Source organism: Pleurodeles waltl, chromosome 11 (genome assembly GCF_031143425.1).
Source record: "Pleurodeles waltl isolate 20211129_DDA chromosome 11, aPleWal1.hap1.20221129, whole genome shotgun sequence".
Taxonomy (NCBI): domain Eukaryota; kingdom Metazoa; phylum Chordata; class Amphibia; order Caudata; family Salamandridae; genus Pleurodeles; species Pleurodeles waltl.
The window spans coordinates 824406257-824430062 of record NC_090450.1 but is presented as its reverse complement, the minus strand read 5'-3'; the positions used below and the strand labels follow the sequence as shown (position 1 = coordinate 824430062).

Below are 23806 nucleotides of genomic sequence, written 5' to 3'. Positions count from 1 at the left end.
ATTTGTGGTGGCTTTTTTTAGGTTCCCTTTCATGCTTGCAATGTAAACTGTGCTTATATTTAATACAGTATAATTTAATTCAATATCATGGAAGGGAATAATTACATATTTTGAATAACAAGTGCAAACAAACAACATCACCAGTTAAATCCAAAATAGTTTACATTAATAAACTTTCATTATCAACACTATTGGATAAATTACAGGCAGTTTGCCTAAACACAGATAACATACCATCCAAAATTAAATAGGTATGCAAAGACATGGCTAGTCTTTCTATGAAAGTCTCTGATAAAACAATCAAAATTCAAGGCAACAAATCAAAAATTGACAGTTTGCCAAATATTGCAACAAAACTTTTACCAATGAGTAATCTTTTTTTGGATTTAGAAAATCGTAATCTACAGTATATTCTGTGCATCTTTAATTTACCAGAGGATGTAGAAGGTAATGACAGCAGGCAATATTTGGCAAAAAAATTATTACTTGGTCTACTACATTTAGAGTTTTCAGAAAAATGTGAGATTGATGAGGCGCACAGAATTCCTTCACATTGTAATCCTCATCAAGACAAAGGTAGTCAAATGATTTTTAAAGTCCTACGCCACCATCCTTTAGTGTTGATAGGGAAAGCAGCTAGAGAGATACCATTTTTAATGATGAATGGTAGTAAAATGTATATACATCAAGACTTCGCTAAGGAAACTGTAAGAATTCACAAAGATTTTACTGAGCTTAGACCACAACTGAGAAGTTATGGCTTCAAATATGGTCTTTTTCATCCATCTACTATGAGAATATGGAAAGATGGTTTTTCCAAGACCTTTTAATGCCCAGATGATCTTCATGCATTTCTTGATCACCATCCACCACTCTCCATGGAAAAGGCTGAGACTGATACACAAACCCTATATCATAATTCTCTTGAATTGTAAACAGCCTAATTTTCCAAGCTTTGTTGTGAGGGCATTGTGTAGGCAGGTCATTCTTGCTAATGCATATGTGTGATTTCGCAGTGCTATTTATGTTTTTATGGTGTCTTCTTTATGTTTGTCTTTGTCTTTCCTTTTATTCCTTAATTGTAACTTTAGAGTTACTTTCTAGTTTTATTCATCTACACTTTTTCTTACTGTCTCCTTTATTATCAGAGTATGGATAATGTTAATAATATTCAAATTGTTTCTTTTAGTGTTAAAGGTTTACGACACCCTGTCAAACATACTAAAGTTTTAGATTATTTAGTAAAATATAAAGCTGACATTTGTTTAATCCAGGAGACTCATAGGGATGATGGAGTTTTAGCTTACATGAATAAAAAGTGGGTTGGCAATATTGTTTTTTCTCCTGCAGCTAAACAGAAAATGGTGTTATACTTTTTGCTAAAAAAACAACATTTTCAAATTCTAACCAAATGTTCTGATTCAGATGGCAGATATATTATAATAAAAATGAACATTGACAACACAGTTCTTCATAAAATTAATGGCCCAACAAACGATGATCCCATTTTTTGGTCTTGAGGTACTCAAATTAGGCAATGTTCCGCTTATAACTAGAGGCGATTTTAACCTAATATGTGATCATTTAATTGATCGATAAACACTCACTAAATACCATCCTCCTAAGGCTTTTATTTTTACTTTTAACTTTGATATCTTTTTTTTTTTTTTTTTTTTTAATCTACCAAATTTGTTGACATTTGCCACCTACATCACCCAACAAAAATGTTTAGTTTTTTTTCCAATCCTCATAATTTATATTCTCAAATTTATTATTATTTTTAATACCTCAACAATTGATTCATTCAGTTACGGTTTCAGCTATCCAGAATATTGATATTTCTGACCATGCACTTATTTCATGTGTTCTACAACTTGACAATTCTCAAAAACGTTTGAGAGTTTTCAAGGTCGTTGGGGTATGAATACAAGTGTTGTTCTAAATAAAATAAATAAACCAAAACTTTTGTGAGCATTCCATGAATATTTTTCTTTTAATTCCGAAGGTTCAACTTCTATTGTAAATCACTAGGATGCGTTTAAGGTTTATAACAAAGAAGTAACCCTTTCCACTAGGGCACATGATGATAAAACAGTTAACTCAAAAATCAAAGATTTGGACAAACAAATTGCAAAATTTGAATTACTCTTTATTTCTTCAAATGATCTAAAATATAAACCAAAATTGCAAGCACTTCAATATGAGTTAAATTCTATATTAAGCAAACGAGCTGGCATTGAAATGTCTAATAAAGCTAAATTCTGTTTTAGTGCTAATAGATCTGAAAGACCTTTGGCAAATTATCTATGTATTAAAAAAGATAAAATACAAATCAATGCAATCCATGGGTATAATAGCAAGATTGCATTTTCTCATAAAGACATAGTCAGTGATTTTTTTAATTATCACTTGACCCTATTCAATAATCATTCATCAAATGATAACTCGCTTATTGTAGAAAGTTGTGAACTGCCAAAAATGTCCCAATCAGTTAAAGCTAAATTGAATTTACCGATCTGTATAGAAGAAGTTGAATTGGTTATCAATTCTCTTAAATTACTTGAAACTCCTGGTCCAGATGGTATCCCAGGTGAAGTTTATAAGACATTCTCAGTGCACCTTATACCTCATTTACTTCTTTTTACCCTCATTAGTAATTCAGGTTCAACGTCTAGGTCCTTCACTGAAGCATTAATTATTGTTGTTCCGAAACCTAACAAAGATCCCACTACAGTTTCAAATTATTGCCCTATTTCATTAATAAATCAACATTGTAAACTTTAAGCCAAAATTCTTGCAACTAGACTTACCTCTGTACTTGATCCTCTCATTCATATTGATTGATCTGGTTTCACGAAACATAGACATTCTGTAATTAATATTAGACTGTTATTCCATGCGATTGAATTTGATTTGTCTTTGTTAATCCCAGCTGGTGTAATGACATTAGATGCAGAAAAAGCTTTTGACAAAGTACACTGGCAATATTTATTTTGCACCTTATTTGCAATTAATTTTGGTGCGTCATTTGTTCGTATGATTTTGGCACTATATTCAAGTCCTTCAGCTCGACTTTTAGTACAATCTTCAATAAATGTTTCTTTTTTTAGTAATCCAAAATTAACAATTTCTCCTTTATTTGATATAATTCATTTATACTCACAGATTTCAGGTTATTCCTTAAATACTAATAAGACAAAATTTGTACCTTCAAATGTTCCTTGTACTTCTAATATGCTCCATAACCAGGAAATAACATGTCAAAAGGAAAACCATTAAACAATCAATTATATTGAATTGTGACTATATTCTAAATCATAATAATAAAGATACATTTTATATGTGGTCAGCCTTGCATTTGTCTTGGTGGGGAAGAATAGATTCTATAAAATGGTTTATTACTCCCAAAAAACAATGTAGATAAACATTTATCTAAGTTTATCTGGAACAATAAAACTCCATGTATAAGCATTAAAAGAAATGCTCAAATGTACTTTAAGTTTTGGTTTACCAGATTTTCTGAACTACCATAAAGCATTTATATTAAAACAAAGCTTCTTTTGGTTCAACGATACTCACCTTAACAATACACATACTTGTCTTTCCATAGAAAAAAGTTTGACATCGTCATTTTCTTTACATACTTTACTGACTATGTCAAACTCCACAACTTTATTTAAAAAACACAGAATATTGAAGTCTGCAAAATTATTACATGATTTAGACTCTTTTTCATTATCACATTTCACATACCTTAAATACGTCTCTGTGGTATAATGCATTGTTAAAACTTGAAAGAAATGTAAAATTTTGGCAGTTATGGTGTAAAGCTAGTATCTTTCTATATTAAAGATGTAGATAAAAACAACACTGTCTTAACTTTTTATGAGTTAAGACAACAATTTCCTTTACCTCCTTCAGGTTTATCCATTGTATAATTTTATGTAACTCTATCCTTGATTCCTTTCCTGGCACTTCTCCCTTAAATGCCACCTTAGATTTAGAAATTTATATTCCAGGAGTAGCTACATCAACTCATGCGGTATCTTTTTTTTAATAAAAAATTGAATTATTGTAAAGGAGACAATATAGATTTTCTTTACACTTAAATTTATCATATGTTCATGATACATGGAAAATCATAAGGTTGAATATTATTTCTGAATAGTTACCTGTAACTCTATACCAAACCAACGTCTTCGTAAATTTTGTCTGTGGACCCCATTAAAGCTATTTCATGCAAAACGTTTACCTTTTCCTAATTGCTGGCATTGTAATCTGTTTCCAGGTTTGTTAAAACAAATGCTTTGTGATTGTAATATGGTTTTTAAGTTTTGGAAGGAAGTTTAAGATGTCATTACAAAAATATATTTTTTTCTGATTCTCTTTCATATAAATTATTGATTTGTAAATCTGTTTCAGTTTCCACAAAAATGTCCAAATTAAACAGCAGACTCCTAGATTTTCTAATATCTGCAACTTTAAATTATGTTACTGCTAATTGGAAAAATGCTTCATTATTATCAATTCATACTTGGTGTTCATGTGTTATTTTTATTAGAAGAGGGACCAACTTGAATTTATCGGGTGTAATATACAACAAATCGACTTATGTATTCTGTAAACCGATTGATAATTATATAACACTATATTTATGATTGAATGTATTGTGAAATGTTGAAGCTTAATTTGAAAGTTAAGCAACTCTATTTAGATTTTTTCTATAGTCATATAATTGCTAATTCCCTCCCCTTTTATTATTTATTTTAATGTTATTATCATATTACAATTTATAAGTTTACATACACATTTATATTATTGTTTGTATTATGCTATTTTCTTGGATATAGCTCTTATGGTACTCTTTTTTTTTTTTGTTTTTTTTTTTTGTACAGTCATTTGGTTATTCTAAAATTCAATAAAATATTTGGAACTTGAAAACATTTATTTAAAAGTAATACTCTTTTTATATGCATTTAATAGCCACTTGCAAAAGGAATTGCCAGTTTGATTTTACTTAACTAGTTATAACTATTGTCTTGTGGGGGAATTTATTTTGCCAGGCAATCCAGAGTAGATCTACAAAATAGAATACCTTGCAGGCATCACAGGGAGACTTTCATAACACTTATTACACCTGGTATTTTATTTTGCCCATCAACAGATCCTCATTGTGTGATAGCCACTTCAGTTATGCCCACTGATGCAGTGGGGACCCTTGAATACTTTGTAAAAGCAAAACTTAAAAAATAAAAAATATCAAACCAGATGTGCTTTGTTTATTTTTTGTACTCCTGCTTCTTGGGTCTCTCTTAATAAAACGTGTGGGATCTTACTGCCTAATGGACAGGCTGAAAACTTCTACTAAAAGATGTTCTGTTCAAGGCTTTTTGTATGCTGTTGCACGCATGTGTCATAATGACGTGTATGCCACTATACTAACCTCCCTGAGCACATGTACACTCTTGAAAGATTCCCTTTTTTTGGTGTTAGTGTGTATCGAGTGAATTGTATTCCACGCATACTTTTAAACTTTCTAGTAGTTTTTTCCTTTTCTTCTCGTTTTGAGGAACCTATGAGACATTGGCTTGGTTTCAAACTATTCAGAGTGTCACAGGCAGTTAATAGCTGTTGATCTGCTGACATACTGAGTGCCATGCTAGGGGAACAATTACCCACTGCATGCTTGAACTCTGCACAACTAGTTGAATGGAGTCACTTAAAACAGACTGCAAGTATACCTAGAAAGTGTGTCCTCATCCCATCAGCCATTCCACTTAGTTTTTAAGAAGAGTAGTTTTGAGACAAATACAGATGCTTGTACACTATGAGTGTTGTAATTTAGACTTATCCATCCTTTCATCGTTCCCCTCTCACCCTTACCTCCATTCTCCATTTAGAATAATATAAGTAGAAGCCTATTTAGAATGTTGGTATGAAGCTGTCGAGAGAAGGACAGGCATAGAATGACTGGAACATGTGAGAACAGCTTGGAGGCATATAGTGTTATTAAACAGTTGCAACTTACATACAAACATCTTGTTTTGGATTTTGCTTACCTCACTGGCAATGAGGATGGGATGTCGTGCAGAAGTCCGCTGCATGTCTCTACCCCTGCTGTGATGCTCGCTTGCCTTGGAACCACTTGTACATGGAGTTCATGTTGGTACTGTGGCCTGCCCTTCTGATCCTTTCAGGGCAAGATTCTGGCTTCAAACCTTTATGACACTGTCACTATTTCTGGAGAGCTGGTGCTGTTTGTCAGCATCCTGAACTGGTTAGTTGCAACACAAGCTTTCCAATTTAACTTAAGGGCACACATTCTGTGCCTTGCATCACTGTCACAACCTTATGTTGTGCATGGCTGTGCCTGGTATATGGAGCCTCACCCAACCTACTATCTACTCTTTGCAGTTTCTGAATGTTCTCAGCTTTTGTGGCACACTCATGAGGACTCCTCACTCTTTCCTACCAGTGTGCTGTTCGCTTCTTTCTCACCTAGTAACTTTGTGCATGATGGACTTTTCTGTGGCATATTAGCTTTTCATTCAGAGTCCAAGCCTCTTACTTAGTTTATTACTCCTTTGGATACATATAGATATTGGTGGAGGTTGTTTGGATTAGCATTCATGGAATGGTATTCCAGAGGGTGATGCCACATATACTACCATGGTCTGTAAAATGCCTTGTGTTTCCAGGATGACATACATATTTGTGGTGCATCTGAAATTGAGCATGACTACGTAAGTATGGTTATCAATATCCTTAGAGATATAGGTTTTACCATCAGAATGTAATGGAAACGTGCAAGATCGTAGTCAAGTTTGTAGATTACCTTGGCCACATGATTTCTGGGGATAACATTAAACCCAACTACAATCTCATTTAGAAAAGATCAAGACATTCTTAGAAGTTGTATCTATCTGCCTCTTGAGAACAGCACCATAGTGTCCTAAGGTCAGTTGCCTTGTAGAAAGAACAACCAGAATTATAAGATTACAACCAGATGGCGTACTCTGCTGGCAATTCTGCTGCAAACACACTATAGAATATGCTGTGGTCCTAACACACCCCACGAAATACTTTGTTAGGTGTTTCACCTTTTATGTTACTCAAGGGTAGGCAACTAGGTTGAATACTTATAATACAGATGTTATTTTCTAATATTGAATCAATGACGGCTGACCCATATGAACCACTCCTATCGTCTGATTATTATCTTTTGCAGTTCTCTGCCAGGTTTGTTGTAATACCTTTGGCTTTTCCTTGTCTTGTCAGATCTACATAGAAACCTTGGAAATGAGTTAACAGCAGTAGCGCAACAAGTAACTAACATTTACCAGACGTAAAGTACTCTAATTACATCAGTGCAGCAATTTCTCAGTTCGTCATGAAGCACTAAATATTGTAGCCCTGCTGCAAACCTCCAAACAAGGTAGGCAGACCTAAGCAGTAAAGTGAAAGTGGTACACTCACAAATTGGTTGAGACTAAGAGGCAGTACACAAAATTAAAGTCTAACCAGTTGAGATGAAAAAACATTCCACAACTGAAATTTTGAAAATTGTTACAGGTCCCTCCTGCCTGTGCCCCTATGATTTCATCACCCTCCCTTTCGTGTATGTTGTTTACATACTTTAAATATATCACTTGGAAAATCTATTCCACATTTGTTGCCCCTGATCTTGAACATTTACTTTTTGCTCTGTATGAGCCACTTTTTACTCAGGACTGATCTTTTGCTTTGTTTCACTACATGAACACCTCTGAAGTGGAACTAGCCATGCAACATATTAGTGCAGGTTGTCCTGACCACTTTTATCTTCACCACATCATGGGGTCTGTCTCCACGTTCCTTAGTACTCAACGTTTTTGTCTGTCCCTTCATTTATACAAGCCTTCCGCTGTATGTGACTGTGCTTCCTCTGCTCAAACAGAACATTAGGTGACCTCACAGATCTGTCGAATTGTCAACAAATTCCCTTCATTCCTCACCCAGCAATTTTTTTTTTTTAAAGACTGATCACCCTACAGCTATCCTCCATTTTGGAGGAACACAAGTTGCTGGATCACTCTGTCGGGATTTAGGGCAGCCCGCAGCACTAAAACTGCTTTAGTAGTTGCCACTGATAATATCAGACTCATGCTGAATGAAGGCGTACCTGCTGTTCTCATTCTCCTTGACCTACCAGGAGCCTTCAGCACACTCTTTCGTGCCAATATGATCCTTCATATGATGCTTCAGATAGGTTTTTTTAAAGGCCTTAAGGTAATATTGGTCTTTCTCACTTACAGAATTCAGTTTATATTCTTACTCTTTTAAATTGAATTCTGTGTCTGCTCCTTGTAGCTTTCCCCAGAGTTATTCTCTTTCATATCTATATGGCTGCTCGTGCAGGAATTGTCAGAGCCAGTGGCTTCGATATTGACCCTTATGCAAACGAAACACAACTGATTATCTCCGTGGTCATTCGTACTGAAGAAACCAGATGTGAGTCTGTGGACTACGTGACTAAGGTGGCCACCTTAATGAGGAACAACAGTCTTAAGTTAAATTGGGTGGAGACTGAGAGTATCCTCTTTGGAAGAGCTATTACTATCTAGTCTAATAATTGATGGCCCAGCAAGTTTGGCCCTGCCCCTAGTCCAAAGAAAGCAAGTAGAAACTTTGGCATCATTATCTTTCCATGAAAGATCAAATTACATCTGTATGGGGCAATTTATGGGATTCTGCACATGTTGCACAAAAGTTGCCATTGGCTTCTACTTCATAGCGTGGAGGATTATCATTCAGGCCCTGATTACGAGAAGGCTTGATTATGGCAATGCCCTCTATGTGGGCAAGGTGGATTTGCTGTTCACTTGTCCTTTGGCCATTCAAAATACCTCTCCCTCCCCCCCCCCCTTAATATTTCCAGCCTTCCCCTGCAAACTCATTCACATTTCACTCTGAGGATGCTTCACTGGTTGCTGGTGCAGGAACACACCACATTCAAGTTCCTTTGTCTTGTCCTTATCTTCAAGCACAATCTATTTTTATAGACTTACTAGGGTCCTAAGATCTACAAATCAAGCTCTACTGCATACTGGTGTGTTCACCTTACTAATGGAAGTCCGTTCATTTTCTTATCTGGCGGCCTACCATTGGAACTTTCTTCCACACAATGTTTGATCAACATCCAGTCTTCCTTTGTTTAATAACTATTAAAAACTTGCATGTTCTAATGGTCTTCATTCTCGCAGGTTTGCCACTGTGCCTTTTTATTGTGTTTGCCTGGATCTGTGTGAGGAAATCCTCTCGGTGGTGAGCTTGGTGCACTGTAAATTCAAATTACATAACAAAGGTGATGCCCAATTGGTTGAATGGGATTAAACTAGTGTTTATCCATACAGACATTGTGAACGAAGAAGTAAAACAACATCAATATGGATACAAGGAATGGAATGACACTTTGTGGGGAGTGAAAAGCCCTTGGTGGAAGGTGGGGCAGTGGGTGGTTGTTAAGAGATGAGAAAGAAACTAACCTAAATAGGATGCGTTTTCCAAACCTTTTCAGTAGTTCTGGAAGATGGCCATGTCTCGACGATGGACAGATTGGCCAAGTGCCCTGGAGTGCCTGTAGCTGGAAGAAAATCCTCCCCGCAACTTACTGTGTGCCACGTAAATCCATTATGGAGAGGAAATGTTCTAGGAATCTCCACCCTCCAGACTGGCAAGCAGATTATGAAATGTATTGAATTGCCACACCCTTAGTATTTCTTGTTAGTTAAATCCAGATTGTTCTACTACACTTTCAGTATTTTTTGATAGTTATATCCGATTCCTTTGGTTGCATCCAACATCAGTTTGGTTTCTCACAGTTGCAATCTTTGTGTATTTCCCCTTCCCGGAAAGGAAAATGTGTTATGATTTATACTCCTCCATTCGTTTTGCCTTCTGTCATTTCTTTATCACCCGTTTATCCATTGCCCATTTATAAGTTTTCCAGTTGAAAGCCTATATAGAATGTTGTTGTGAGGCAAGCAAGAGAGTGACAGTTGGATAAATTCAAGGCTTTGAGAAGAAAGCCAAATACTGTTAACAAACACTTGGACTTTACACACAATCATCTAGTTTTGGAGTCTGCTTACGTATGTCAATGGACAGTACTGATCTCCTCTTCTACCAATGAGGAAGTGAAGCACTCCTTCTGAAGGGCTCTCCCCTTCGTGTGAAAGTCATTCAAAGTGGCTAAACATAAATGCAAGTAACACCTGGGAAGCAACTCAGTTTCATTGAGGAGAACATGTGCAATATTTTAGGACATGTCAACATAAGTGTCATCAGTGTGTTAAAATAATTCACTGTATGCAGGCCTTTGGCCAAGGCCTAGCCCTTTGACCTGTTGGATGTGGCCTCCAGCTGTGCCTAGCAAGGTGTGGCCTTTTGCAACCGCTGATAGCATGTGGTGCCTAAGATCAGAGCACAATGATGAGGCTTGTGATTTATGTTCCTCCATGTGCCTGAAGGTCATCACGGAGTAAGAGGCCAAGTTATTTGTCCCAGAGGGAGACACTTATTTGATCTCCTGTGCCCACAGATAAGTCACCTGGAAGGCACACACAAGCTCCCACACAAAAAAATACAACAAAAAATACCACAGATAAGAGAAATTATGTTATTTCTCATGACAAGTCTTGTTACCCTTCAAAGTGTGATGCTTTTTCCCATGCTAAACTCTTGCTCATCACTGGAAAAGATCCTGACCATAGAAAAGACAAAACTGCAGTTTCTGCGTCCATCGGCTGACTCCGCTCAGGATGTGGACTTCCCCTGTGCTATCCTGGATCTGTTCAGGGCTGCTCCTGTATCTTCAGGGCCAACCTAATCTTCACCCATCACAACTGCCAGGTGGGAGCAATATCCTGCAGGCTTGGCGACTGTGGAGTCAATGCCTCCTGATACCTTCCCTCCATGGGCCATGACCTAGGAATCTAAGATGTCATTGAATCTTGCCTATGCGCCTTCTCCACTCTGGTCGGTGCCACCTTTGATGTAAACAAATTGTATAAGGGTTTGTGCAACATAGTTCACTTAAAAAAAGGAAAATTTAACAAAATTACTTGTAATTTATTTCTACAATGAAAACATTCAAAACGCATTGATTAAAACAATAGAGAATAAGTTGACTGAGTTCAAACATTGTTGAAGAAATATGACTTTTAAAATATTATGTGTATTAAGTATGTCTAATGCACACTCACCAAGATGTTCCTGCTTATCCACTCCCTCAACCACAGGTATTTTAGGAAGACTGCTTTCACTTACCACCCACCGTTAGGTTTGGAGTAAACTAGTTGATTTCCTGTTGAAGCAGGTGGCCTCATTTAGTCCATGTTGGTTGGCACTACAAGTGAGTTGAGGCTACAGCTTCCACTCCTCTGGTAGAGCACTGCCTGCTGTATTTAAAGATTTTCACCAGGTAACTGGTGATCTTTGTAGTTCAGGGGAGTTTGTGCGAATATTTAATGAATGGACTGAAACTTTACTTTGTGGGTGCCATTTTTTTTGTTTTCTGAAAACAAATTCAGAAAGTTGGAGTCTATTTTCAGAAATTCAAAAAGCCCAGACACACTGAGTTTTCTCCCTGTGTCTGGGGCTATTGTGCTTTTTTCCTCTTCCCTGGACTGTCATGCCTCTTCTGGCAGTATTGTGTCCTGAAAATGAGTGACTGTTGCTTTGCTTCATTTGGGCAGATCACCGTCACTTATACTGGATGGGCCATCAGGTGAAAGTTTTTAAGACAGAGAAGCCAGCTTAGCCTCTTGATCACCTGACTCTAAACAGAATGAGGTAGCTGTGAGTTTAGCAGTGCTTGAGGAATAAAAAACAGCCACTTGTTGAACTCCTTCAAGTTGATGACCGGCTGTTGAACGCTGTTCCACTTGTCTATGAGGAATATATTGCTGAGGAACCCTGTTAGCTGCGGAGATGTCCTTATAGTTGCTTCCTTGCACAGCAGTTCTGACACAGTGGTGTACACTAGTTCCTTGTCTGTGGCGGAGAAGACCAGTGAAATAGGAGGCTTTGTTTGGGTAGGTGAGCCAAAAGATTTGACAGGGAAACCTGTACAGTTTGGAGCACCCATGCATTGAAGGTGAAAGATGTGCAGTTTGGAAGGAACTTCCGTAGCCTTCCCCCCAGCCTGTGATGAGGAAACAATTTGACACTTACCTTGAGAGGAGCTGTGGATGCCACTTCCTCTGTGTCTGCCTCTTGAGCACCAATAGCTGGGGTAGGTTCTGTTAGAATAGAAGGTTCCAAATTTGGATGTGTCTTGGTACTGTCCTCACTTCTGACCATAACCACTGCTGGGAGCTGGAGGTTGCGAGTAGCCAGCCGAGCGCCCCCTGCCACAGCCAGCCCTGGTGAAAACCTGGGATGTAAGGATAGGTCTAATGCATGTCCTTGCCTTGTCCAGACTTGCTCAGCTCATGAACATACGGGTCACCAAACAACCCCCTTTGGGTGACCGGCCTGCCTCTGATGTGGTGATGTTCACTAGGCTTTGGGTCTATCTTGATGAGGAGCAAACGGCACCTCTCTGTTGCTCTGGCGCAGTTTGCGTTCCCCAAAAACATAAGAGCCCTTTGGGCCCAGCCTGACAAGATATCTGGGTAGATAAGGGTGCCAGACGCTTTGGCATCTTAAGCCATATCCAAGATACGGGATGGGGGCTGGAGACGTCCAATAGCTGGTCCTGGAAAGCCTGCCAGTCGATCCCATTCTTGGGGTCGCGCATAAACTTTCCCAGGAAAGTGGTCATGCGCTAATCAATCTCGGGGGTCATTGCCACCTTATTGCCGAGAGACAGGCGGAAACATTCAGCACGTTATGTAAACCGCCCCATGACATAAGTCACAACTTTATCTGCAGGGGTCCACTCTATTGAGCTAGGGTGCAGCAGCTGTTCTGGTTCTAGCATTTCAGATGTCCCCTGGGGGTGTCATCAGCTGGGGTCTCATTGAGGAGGAGGGTTCCATGGACGGGACCCCATGTCCTGATCCCTGCCAGAGCCGGATTGGGAGTCCTTGTCTAGAGGAGGAATGCCTGGGCAAGGTGAGGGTGATGGGATCACCGAAGGGACGGGTACTTGGGAGCCTGATTCCAGCAGAGGGCGCTGGGCCATGAAGGCCCTTTTTCACCTATCAAAAGCACTGAGGTCATAGTCTGGGCTGGGGTCAATTTTAGGTTTAGGAGGCGGTGCAGGTTGGGTAGCTGAACACTGAGATAATGGGGATGGGAGCACAAAAATGCCTTCCCTCCCTGGAAGGGGTTTACTGCAGCTCTCTGCATATTTCAGGAGTTTCTGCTCCAGGGGGTCTACCTCCTTCTTGACCCGAGCCCATATTGAGGCATCTGTAATTTCACAAAAATGCTCATGTACGGGGAGGTAAGTTATGTTTTTCTTGCTTGAGTGAGAATGTGAAAAAAAAAAGAGACAAGAGGCATCTAGCAAATCAGGAAATGGTTTGTTTAATTAAAGATCACGGCAGAGAGAGAGCAGTTACAGCACTGGGGTATGAGGACTGTCTCTCGCTGTACATTGAGTTGAGGCTCGTTTTACACATTTCTCTTGTGCAATAAAGTCATAAAAACATTCCTTCCTTGGTGAAAAATGCAAACAGTTGTCAAGGAGTCATAAATACAGTTCCAGGTAGGGAATTCAGGTGGGCCTCAACCTGGTGTGGACACAGTGTGGGCCAGCGAGTATGTTTCCAGATGTTCAGCCTATGGGGTGTGTGGTCACCGCTTGTACTGGGTGTGCGTTGTCCTGATTGGCTAAGTGTACCTAACTACATGTGGCATCCAACTTTATGGTGATTTGGGAATGCAGGTGTCCCTCTGATCATGTGTGCTTTGTGGGCCCAATCTCCGGGGACCATTGTAATGTTGCTTCTTATCTATGGATCTCATCTAAGTTTCCCTGTTTGTGCATTTGGCTGTCGGCTAAGTGTTACCCCACCTGTGACATGTCAGTCATTAACCTTCAGGCCTGGGTCACAGAGCCTGGCTGACCACGTACCTTCATGCTGGGATTGACAGAGAGTTCATGACAGGGGAACCTAACAGTGGTGATTTATTTTTGTTGGTGCATAAAAATGTATAGTTTGTGTATAAAGGTGTCTTGTGTGCACCATCACTGATTAATCCAAAATCATCATTTTCTTCCTCTGTGTATGTTTCCTCCATGTCATGCATAGTGATGGTACATACTTACTGGGGTCACCAGTGTCAAGTGGTAGGGCCTGGGGTCACCTGGTAGGTGCAGAGGGTAGTTGCAATAGGTGGGGATCACCAGTGTTAAGTGCTAGGACCTTGGGTCACCAGTTAGGTGTAGAGGGTAGTACCAACAGGTGGGGGTCTCCCAGCCAGAGAATTAGGTAGTCCAAGTGACCGATCACGGGGCAAATCTCCACAGGACACCACACGCCCTTTCAGTTTTAACTGGGCACTACATGCCTGTGCTGGGGTCAGTGACACACCTGCCACACATGCTTCACGCGCTGACCAATAAATTGCAATGCCTGTAAGGGGCATAGTGCTCCAGGCGTGAGGGGATAAAGGCACGATATAGCATTAGAAAACAAGCGCAGCTCAAACAGTCTGAATAAAGCATCAGTAAAATCACATAACAGAAAATAAATGGCTTTGGGGGCCCCTGGAGCTAACTTAGCTCTTCTGCGGTAGAACGAATAAAGAGGAGACAGCCACATCGACAAGGGACTATCAGAGGACCATGGACTGTGCATTGACAAGGGACTATCAGAGAACCATTGTCTGTTGATTGGCTATTGGCTTAATGTTGACTTTTGATCTTTTCCCAAGTGGTTATGGGAAATGAAGTTTTGTTGCTTGCTTAGTGCACGGGTAATCCTCACCTCTAGTCATGACATAGAATTCTTCATGTAGATTTCTCACCTCGTAAATCCTCCCAGGCATCAGACTGGATTCCAAACCTTGAAATATCTTATCTTTTCTGCACCAGCATGTGGCGCCATAGCTCTCCGTTGACTCTGGCTCCTCTTTGGATGTGACATCACAGAGCCACATAACGGGCCACATGGCACACTGATGTTGATTCCTTTTTTTTTTATTTTAACAAATTTCTTCAGTGTGCCTCCTGAATCCTTAGATCTTCATGTACTTTCAGTGCCAGTGATTGTAGTTAAGGTGCTTTGGTTTGTGCCTTATCTTTTTGCGGACTTTCTGCTTCACCTTGGGAATTGTGCCAAGGTGGTTCTTGAGAATTCTGGCTCTCTGTGAAATGCTGATTAACAATGGATTACAACAAGTATGTGTACTTGTGTCGACATTATTCTCTTTGTACCTTTCAGACCTGCCTGCAGTTTTACAACTAACCCATTATTTCTCACCGTGCTTGGACGGTGGCATATACCATGCTTATTTTATGCAGATGATTTGGTCGTCTTGGATGTAACACGGTGGGTCTGCAAAGAAAACTGGGTGCTTTTGATACATATTCTCATGAGAATAAATTTAATATCAAGTTGGAAAAAAACTAATAACTTAGTTTTTGGGAAGAGTTGAAAGCAGTTGAACTGGAAAATAGGAGAAATTACAGTAAAGGAATGTCCTCTTGGAAACACTCAGCGGTAACATTTAATAGCAAGTTGTAGTATGAGTTGCACCTTGAAACTTTGAAAACCTGTGTGTTATCCACGGTGGGAGGCCTGCAGAAATCTAAATTGGACTTTGGAGGCCCCTCCCTAGAACCCATTGTTACAGCTTATAAAGCAATGTTATCCACACAATTGTTACATGGGGCCACAGTTACAGGCATAGGATATAAGCATAGCTGAGAGCAATATTTTGTATGCTCAGTGTGCTGTTCCAGGTAGGGTGCATTTTTTTAGTGCAATTGAGTACTATCCCTATTGCAGATGAGGAAAATGCTAAATAAGGATGCACGAATTGCTTATTAAGATGCATAAACTATGTAGAGCCTGGCACTGTTATCTTGACTGGTGCCAGCATAATAGTATTATTCCGCCTCACTAGAGATTATTTTAACCTAACAAGCCCTCAAAAGTGCAACCACCTCTGCTGAATTTTGCCCGATTCCTGTTTGTCATTCTCTTTTCAGAGGTTTGAATTCCTGCATATTCACTCAGCCTTTGATCCTTCAGAGGTCAATACATTGAGTACCATTAAACTGGGTAACAAACATTATTTTATCTTGGCGTTGATTGTGCACTGTATAAATACACTTGTCATATTTTGTTCATAGAACCGGTACAGAACAATTTTCAGATTTTTTTTTTTTTTTTCTTTTTTCCGATTTGTCTGCGATTTTCTGGTCTAGAATGTATGTGAACTCCCCCTCCATATGTGGTTGCTCTTTTCCTACTAGAACATAACAGGAGCGAAATTGTTTTGCCCTTCCTTGATCTGTGCACTCTTTACACTTTTTTGTTAGGTGGAAAAGCACTTTCTGAATCAGAAAGTCCATATGAAGAGGTACTCTTACCAGTGTGGGTAGAATGTTGTATGTGATGCTTTTGAACCTATAGCGTAATTGTTTGTACAGGGCTCACATTCCGCCAATCTTGAGCAAGCTGTATGGGTTACCAGTTAAAGCTAGGATCAAATTCAAATCTGTTGCCATGCGTATAAATACCCTCAAGCCATCTATCTAATTAAAATGTCTTATTTGGCTAACATACTCAGCATCTGCGTCAGGGACACCTGCTGAATTCAGCACAAGGCAAGGTAACAGGATGGTGCTTGCTCACTACAGAGAGGGCTTGCCAGAGAAGGGGTTAGGTATAAACAAGAGAGGACCTAAGGGCTGGGATGACGGGAGGAAGGACGCTGACTGAAGCAGGTTGGAGCAGGTAGTGAGTACGGAACTGGGAAATTTACAGAGGAAACTCTGAAGATAACACAAGTACAAACAGCAGGGCAACAATATCATATATCATTGTTTGCTCCTCGGAATGAAATCTGTCTATGTTGTGACAAAGTTCTTACAAGTAAGCAAGTAACAGATCAATCTCATTGAGTTCTGTGAGACCCTCAGCATCTTTATGGCTAAAGAGCCCTGGTGGATCTTTGTGCCAGAGGCACAAAGCCTCATAAACACACTGGCACCCTTGCTAAAAATGATAATCAAGATTATAATATAAACACAAGACAGGACAATAGGGAACAGATCAAAGAACAAAACAGAAACTGGACACAGGGAAAATGCAGTACTGGAATCAAGGTCAGGAGCAGGACAGGGATACACAGAACTATGAATACTGAAACAAGACTAGGAGAATGCTGCACTCTAATTAGGCAGGAGTGAAATATTCAGGTTAACAGGAGCACAGATCACAAAGCAAGGAGTCTGCATGTAACCGGACAGATCAGTAGGAGTGCAGACAAGTCTAGGAGCAAGGTAATCACAGTAACAAAGAGGCAGGGTAAACAAGAGACAGACAGAAATAACTAGTGTGAACAAGGAAATTGGAATCAAATAACAAACAGAAATCAAAGAGCAAACCTGAATATACAACAGCAGGATCAAAACGGTGTGCAAACAGACTCATTACACGCAGTGTCAGATGCAAGGAATTAGAGGACCACCAATGAAGGCAAGGCAGAACTGTGTCCTGGAAAGGGGAAGATCAGCAGACCGAGGAGCTTGAACTGGCATCCTCTCTGTGTAGGGAGCCAGTGGAGCGCTCTGGTGTAGGGCGTGATGTGGGTTTGTCTAGGGAGTAGTTAGTATGAAGATTTACTGAATTTAGGTGGATTTGGTAACAATGGAGGATGGCTTGAAGTGTAGGATCCCACAACTGTGCAGTGGCCTGGCCCATTAAAATATAGAGGACTTAGTACAGAGAAGGTCTGAACATGAAAAGTTCTTAGATTGCTGCACACTGAAGTATGCCAGGCAAATCTATTAAACAGCATTGGGCTTCAGTATAATTTCCTCTTTTATATTCAACAACTACAGCAGTAGCAAGCTCTTTGTCGAGGCCTGACAGACCAGTGATTTCTATCTTTTTGATGATTGACTAAAGCACCTTTTGTTTTCGATTTCTTAAGGAAATAGCATATCATCAGTGCAAGGTATCCATTAATGTACTCCCAACTGATGTTATCTCTCCGTGCATGGGAATATCAAGGCATCTGAACATTGAAAGACTGTTCTTTTGACAGAGACATCTCTTGTCTACAATTGAACATGTTGTTCTCAGTATCCTTAGCTAGGTTTTTCTTTGGCAAGCCTAGTTAATATTGAAACATTTAATTACATGAGGTCATAGAGGTGTTGATGTGGTATTTCTTAATTATTATACCTTTCATTCTTGCAATCTCCAATTATTTGTAAAGCCTGGCGAAGAAAACCTAATTGCTGCTTAATGTTAGGCATATCTTGCTACAGTTGCCTCTAATTTTACCATTTGTGAAAACACTACCAAAACATTTCATGAGTCAGCAGTTACATAGTTAATATAATGACATCTAATGCATTTCATGGACTATTCTGCTACTATTGTACAAGGTATCACTCACAAAAACACCACATTCATAAATGTGGTGCACCTTGATGTTGCCCCAGCCAACTATCTTTGGAAGAATTGGGAGCAATTTGAGATTCCACAATGGTTTCAACACCTGTCAGCAGTGGTTCTTGTCCCGAGCATCCTCACCAGGTTAACTTTAATATAATGGAAGTAATATAAAGCACTCTACAATTTACAAGTTTCTCACTGGTAGGTGGGTTCTCTAACAGGTAACTTAAATAGAATATGTGCAAGCACTAGTCATGATGACATTAACAGTTCTGTGTTTGTGCCTAGCACTAAACGTTTGAGGGCAGCAAAATACATCTTGGTCTTTTTGAGGTTAAAAAAATATCAGAAAGGCAATTAACCACTGAAACCAGAACCTAGGTAGACTTATTGATAGAAAATAAATTCTTTGATCTATAGTGGTAGGAAACCAAGGACTCAAACACAATCTAATTATGGAAATTCACACATGGTAGTTCTCAAAGAAGGACATACAACATCAAGAATTATTTGGAGGAGGCCAGCGTTTAAAAATTGTGGTAGTGCTTTAGACCAGCTCTGTGCCCAGTCTACACATCTACAATGATCTAGTGCAGTGACCTGCACATCTTTCTGGCTGCACAGTAGAAAACAAACCTTTGTGGGTCTTGTGGGATGGAAGAGCCGAAATCTCCTGCCCCTTTCCTCTCACTGTGCACTGGAGTGCTCTTGGTGTGCTGCCTGGGACGGGCTGCATGATACGCCGCAGCTTTGTGAGCCCCCTACTGGCAGCGTCCTACCTGTGGCAGCGCTGGGCTAACCGTGACATAACATAGTGATCCTACACCCTCCCCGCATTATAGCCCACCAATACAGACTACTCAGGCCAGACTGCAAGGAGGGTCGTGGACTCTGGAGGCCCCTATGTGGCAGTGTTTTACTCGCAGTGTTGCTGGTCTGGTCTAGGTGAAGTGATCCTGCAAGCCAGGGCCCTTTCGACAAACAGCCGGTAGCACTGCTTGGAGCGTCTCCTGCCACCGGACAGTGACTCCATTGCTTTACTGCATCGATCAGTACCATGGTGAGAGGAAGGATTACCAACCATGGGTCAGTCTGACAGAGTATATTAAAAGAGAAATTGGTGCTAACTATTCTACAAAGTGGCTATAATGTCCAGTTTTAGAATTTTTACATACTATTTCTCTAAAGGCATTAAGAACTCAGTTCACATTTTCACAAAGCACTACTGCCTGGATAGCCTGACCCAGCAGGATGGGCATTTTGCCTGGTCTGTCCTCCAGGATTTCCTGTTCTGAGTCATTCCCCAGACCCACCATCTGGGGAGATACTGCTTTGGTATCTGTTCACAAGGTGAGGACTCTATGGGTAGGCATATCCACCAGAAGAGCAAGTTACTTGCCTTCGGTAACCATCTTTTTGGTGGATACTCTAACATTCAAATTCCTGACCGACTAACCCTCCTCCCATCTGTGGAATTAACTTTTGTGGTTTATATTAATAAGATTCCAACTTAGAGATCTGAAGGCTGGCTCAATCTGGTTACTAAGGGCTCCATGTTAGATGGTCTGGATAGAAATCTCAAAGAAAGTGACATTGGTGCATGGAAGTGTTGGTTAGATGGTGTCCCCGACGTAACATCTGGGATGAGACTGACCCGACATGGAGCCATACGATGCAGCCTACCATCAGCATAATGGAATTGCTGAGAAAAATCTCTTGTCATGTCTGTCGCTTTGGGGTGTTTACAAGGAGAGGGCTCTGTTCCATAAAGAGCATTAAAGAAGGTAAGTTAATTGTTCTTTCTGTACCCTGTAAATGCCATCAACCTTGCTTATTCTTGTTCAATAGCCAGACAGACTTACTCCTAGCCATTGGATTGTGCACCTTCATAAACCCAATCAAGAGCTGTGTTAAAATATTTAGTGGATCAGTAAAGCCAAAGAATTGGAGATTAATGTAAAGCTCTAGCTCACGTGAAGTCTCCTTCCATTTGCATCCCTGTGGTGCCAAAATAGCCTCTCCAGGCACATTTCATGTCTCTGTGTGAGATGCATTCTTTAATGCAACGTTATAGTATTCACATGGTGCTTCTGATACTGCATGGGGGAAGATGGCTGTTGTAATTGGGTATCATTCATGCATATATTGTTTTCAGATTGTAATTTCATATCCTTGTGACAATTGTAACTCTTATATTGGTATTACCCCTCCTTATCCCCTTGTTCTGCCTCCCTCATTCCGCTGACCCTTTGGAATGTTCCTGAGAATGCTTCAGAGACAGTTTAAAATGGAGGTGGCATAGAGTCTTGTACTGAAGAGAATATAAAGTTGACACCCCTTCTTCATAATCATTATGCTGAAGTGATTATTTAACTTTTTGCTGACAAGGATGGGATACTAGCTGTGCAGGGGACAACGGAAGACTACTCTACCCCTGTGGTTACTATGAAGAGCCCTCTGAACTGGATTGTTGGATGAAGTAATTCAGCTGGAGGGACCTGGCAATTGCAAAGGGCATAGAGTGAACCCCATAAGAAATCTTCTCTTTCCTGCATTTTTGAGTCAGTGTCATAGAAGTTGGGGAAATCCTTAAGTTCTTCTGCATTCAGACTGGAAGATGGTTCTTGGCATGGAAAGAGTATCAGCAGATTCTTGTCAGCTAGTGTAAGGCGTAACAGGCTGTGGTGATCACTGCTTGTCGCAAGTGAAATTGTTTGCTTTTCTTTCAGGCGTGCCTTATCATGTCTTCTGTTTCTCAGCGTGGCACCTTCAATTTCTCCAGTGGGATTGCGTTGGACTCTGGTGCAGATTTCCTTGCATCCTCATTTCTGAGCTCAGCACCTTCACTTTCTCCCGCCGTGCAAAGTGTAATATGGCCACAGGCTGTGTTCAAGGTAGAGCGCTGAGTATTCACTGTCAGTTTGTTGTGGTGCAGGCCGTTAATCATGTCAGCGTGGCACCCTCCTCTTCACGCACGTGGCTGCATCAGGGCGAAGGGCTGGGCACTGAGAGTAATTAATCCTTGATGAAGACCGGCATTCAGATCGGTGCTGCATGGTGGAAACTGGCAGCAGGTGGGTTCACACCATAGAAGAGCCCTGAGGGCAGATTATGAGGGGAGGTAGAAGGCACGTTAGATTAGCTGGAGCATAAGAGCCTCTAGAACTGTGCCTTAGAGCCCCCCCCCCATACTAGTTGTAGCTCCTCTATGGTCAAAGAGTGGGGATGTAGAAGGATAGAGGATTCCTCCCTCTACTGTGGTTGGATTTAAACTGAAGAAGTGTCAAGTCTCATAAGTCTGGCCTCCGGGAGATTATTGACTTTTCCCCTCTGGGAGAGCTAAAAACAGAAACAGGACTTACATTCCTTATAATCTGCTCTGTGTAGATATATACTGAGTTTTATTCATACAAAGTAATACAGGTTGGAATATTGCCAGTATAAATAAAACTTAGTTTACTTCAATGCCAAACATTCACCTGTACCAAGCTGCACAAAGATTCTAGCACTCATCATACCTTACTTTTTATTCAGCATGTCTGCAGCAATTCTGGCACAACCCCCCTCATTCCTAAACGATGAAGGAGAACCGGACCTACCATGGACAGAGTGGGCCAAATGATTGGAGCCGTATTTAGTAGTAATAAGAGGGAAATCATTTTCACCTTTAAGAAAACAATACATCCTATTGCATAATCTTGGTATACAAGGACGTAAGATATATGAAAGTCTGACGGAATCAGATTTGAAATGATGAGGAGTAGGAAGAGACAAGGTGTGTATCAAAAGCCATTTAGCAGTTTGGAGCTACATTTTGGTCACAAAGCCAACGTGGTGCTTGAAAGGCTTAAGTTCTTAAGTAGATTTCAAGGAAACAATGAGAAAGTATCCAGCTACACAGCATGTCTGAGAGGACTGTCAAACATCTGTGAATTCAGAACTCAAGGGGACTCTTCGATAAGAGACCAGTTGGTTTGTTGCACCATCAACCCTCACAATCAGAAAAGGCTATTAGCTCGCAATCCAGACTTAAGAGGTCATAGATATTGCAAGAAGTATTGAACACACAGCAGAATGCATCAAATAAATGAAACAGACTTCAAACTCAGACACAATAAAAGAAGTGAAAGAACACTTTGACCATGCAATGGTACCTTAAATCAGGTGAAGAAAAACAACACGTTTATGAAGTACAGTAAAGGAAAAAACAGATAAAGGTGCTACAAAAAAACAGTTATTACTGTTGCAGGAACTACAATCACCTAGCAAATAGTCCTAATTGTCTCACTAGGAATAGTAAGTTTAGAAAATGCAATAAAAAGGAGCATTATGCCAGAGTTTCCAAGAATGTGAAAATAGAGAAAAAAAAACTGTCTTTTAATTGAAATCTTGAATGAGAACCTTGGCAAATATATATTTCAAGCAAAGGCAGATGGGGAGGAGTGGAATAATAATTATCCGGTGTGTGATATTTGCTTTGAATGGAGTGAAAGTAACAGTATTTGCTGATTCATAGTCACCATTCACTTTCATTGATCAAAATGCGTTTAAGAATGCATTCATGGATAAAGGTTATATTCTCCACACAGCAGATGTTAAGCCAGAATGTTACAATAGAGACCGTATACCCTTGGTGGGGATATCAACAATGCACATTACATTCAAGGAACTCCATACAGTGACATGTTTGTGGCAGAAAGGGACTCTAGCCTGTTAGGATGAAGACACCAAAAGGAATTGGGAATAAAACTTGATCTCAACAGTACTGAGCAAGTTATGGTGGTTGAAAGGTCAATAACAGGAATGGAGGTTTGCAGGGGACTCTCTGGTTTGTTTGGGGACGAACTAAGGTGCTTAAAAACATTTCAGCACAGAATCAGTTTGAAAAAGAATGCACTACCGGTTGTCTGTAAAGCAAGGCCCCTTCCCCACTCGGTACAAGAACTTAGTAAATTAGCTTAGCAACGGGTCATTGAACCAATAGAGAGCTCCTTATGGTGGGCTCCCAAAGTAATCACGAAGAAACAAGACATAATGGATTTCCTGACCAAGATCCAGCATTTTAAGACGGCTTTCTAGTGTCCTATGGTTAACAGATTGGTGCAGAGTAAACAGGATGATTAAAGAATGGTTGCAGCTTGCCACTGATTTGGGAGAATCTGGGGAGCAAGCACTTAAAAATGTTGTGGTCCTATCATACTGCTCCTAATGCAGTCACAGTTTTATCTCCATTCCTA

The 23806-nt window shown here is 40.0% G+C and overlaps 1 protein-coding gene across 4 annotated transcripts in view; it reads left to right on the top strand.

The window, feature by feature from the left end:
- SMTN (smoothelin) overlaps nucleotides 1-23806 on the top strand; it is a 777537-nt gene that overhangs the window by 216630 nt on the left and 537101 nt on the right. The window lies entirely within an intron of this gene.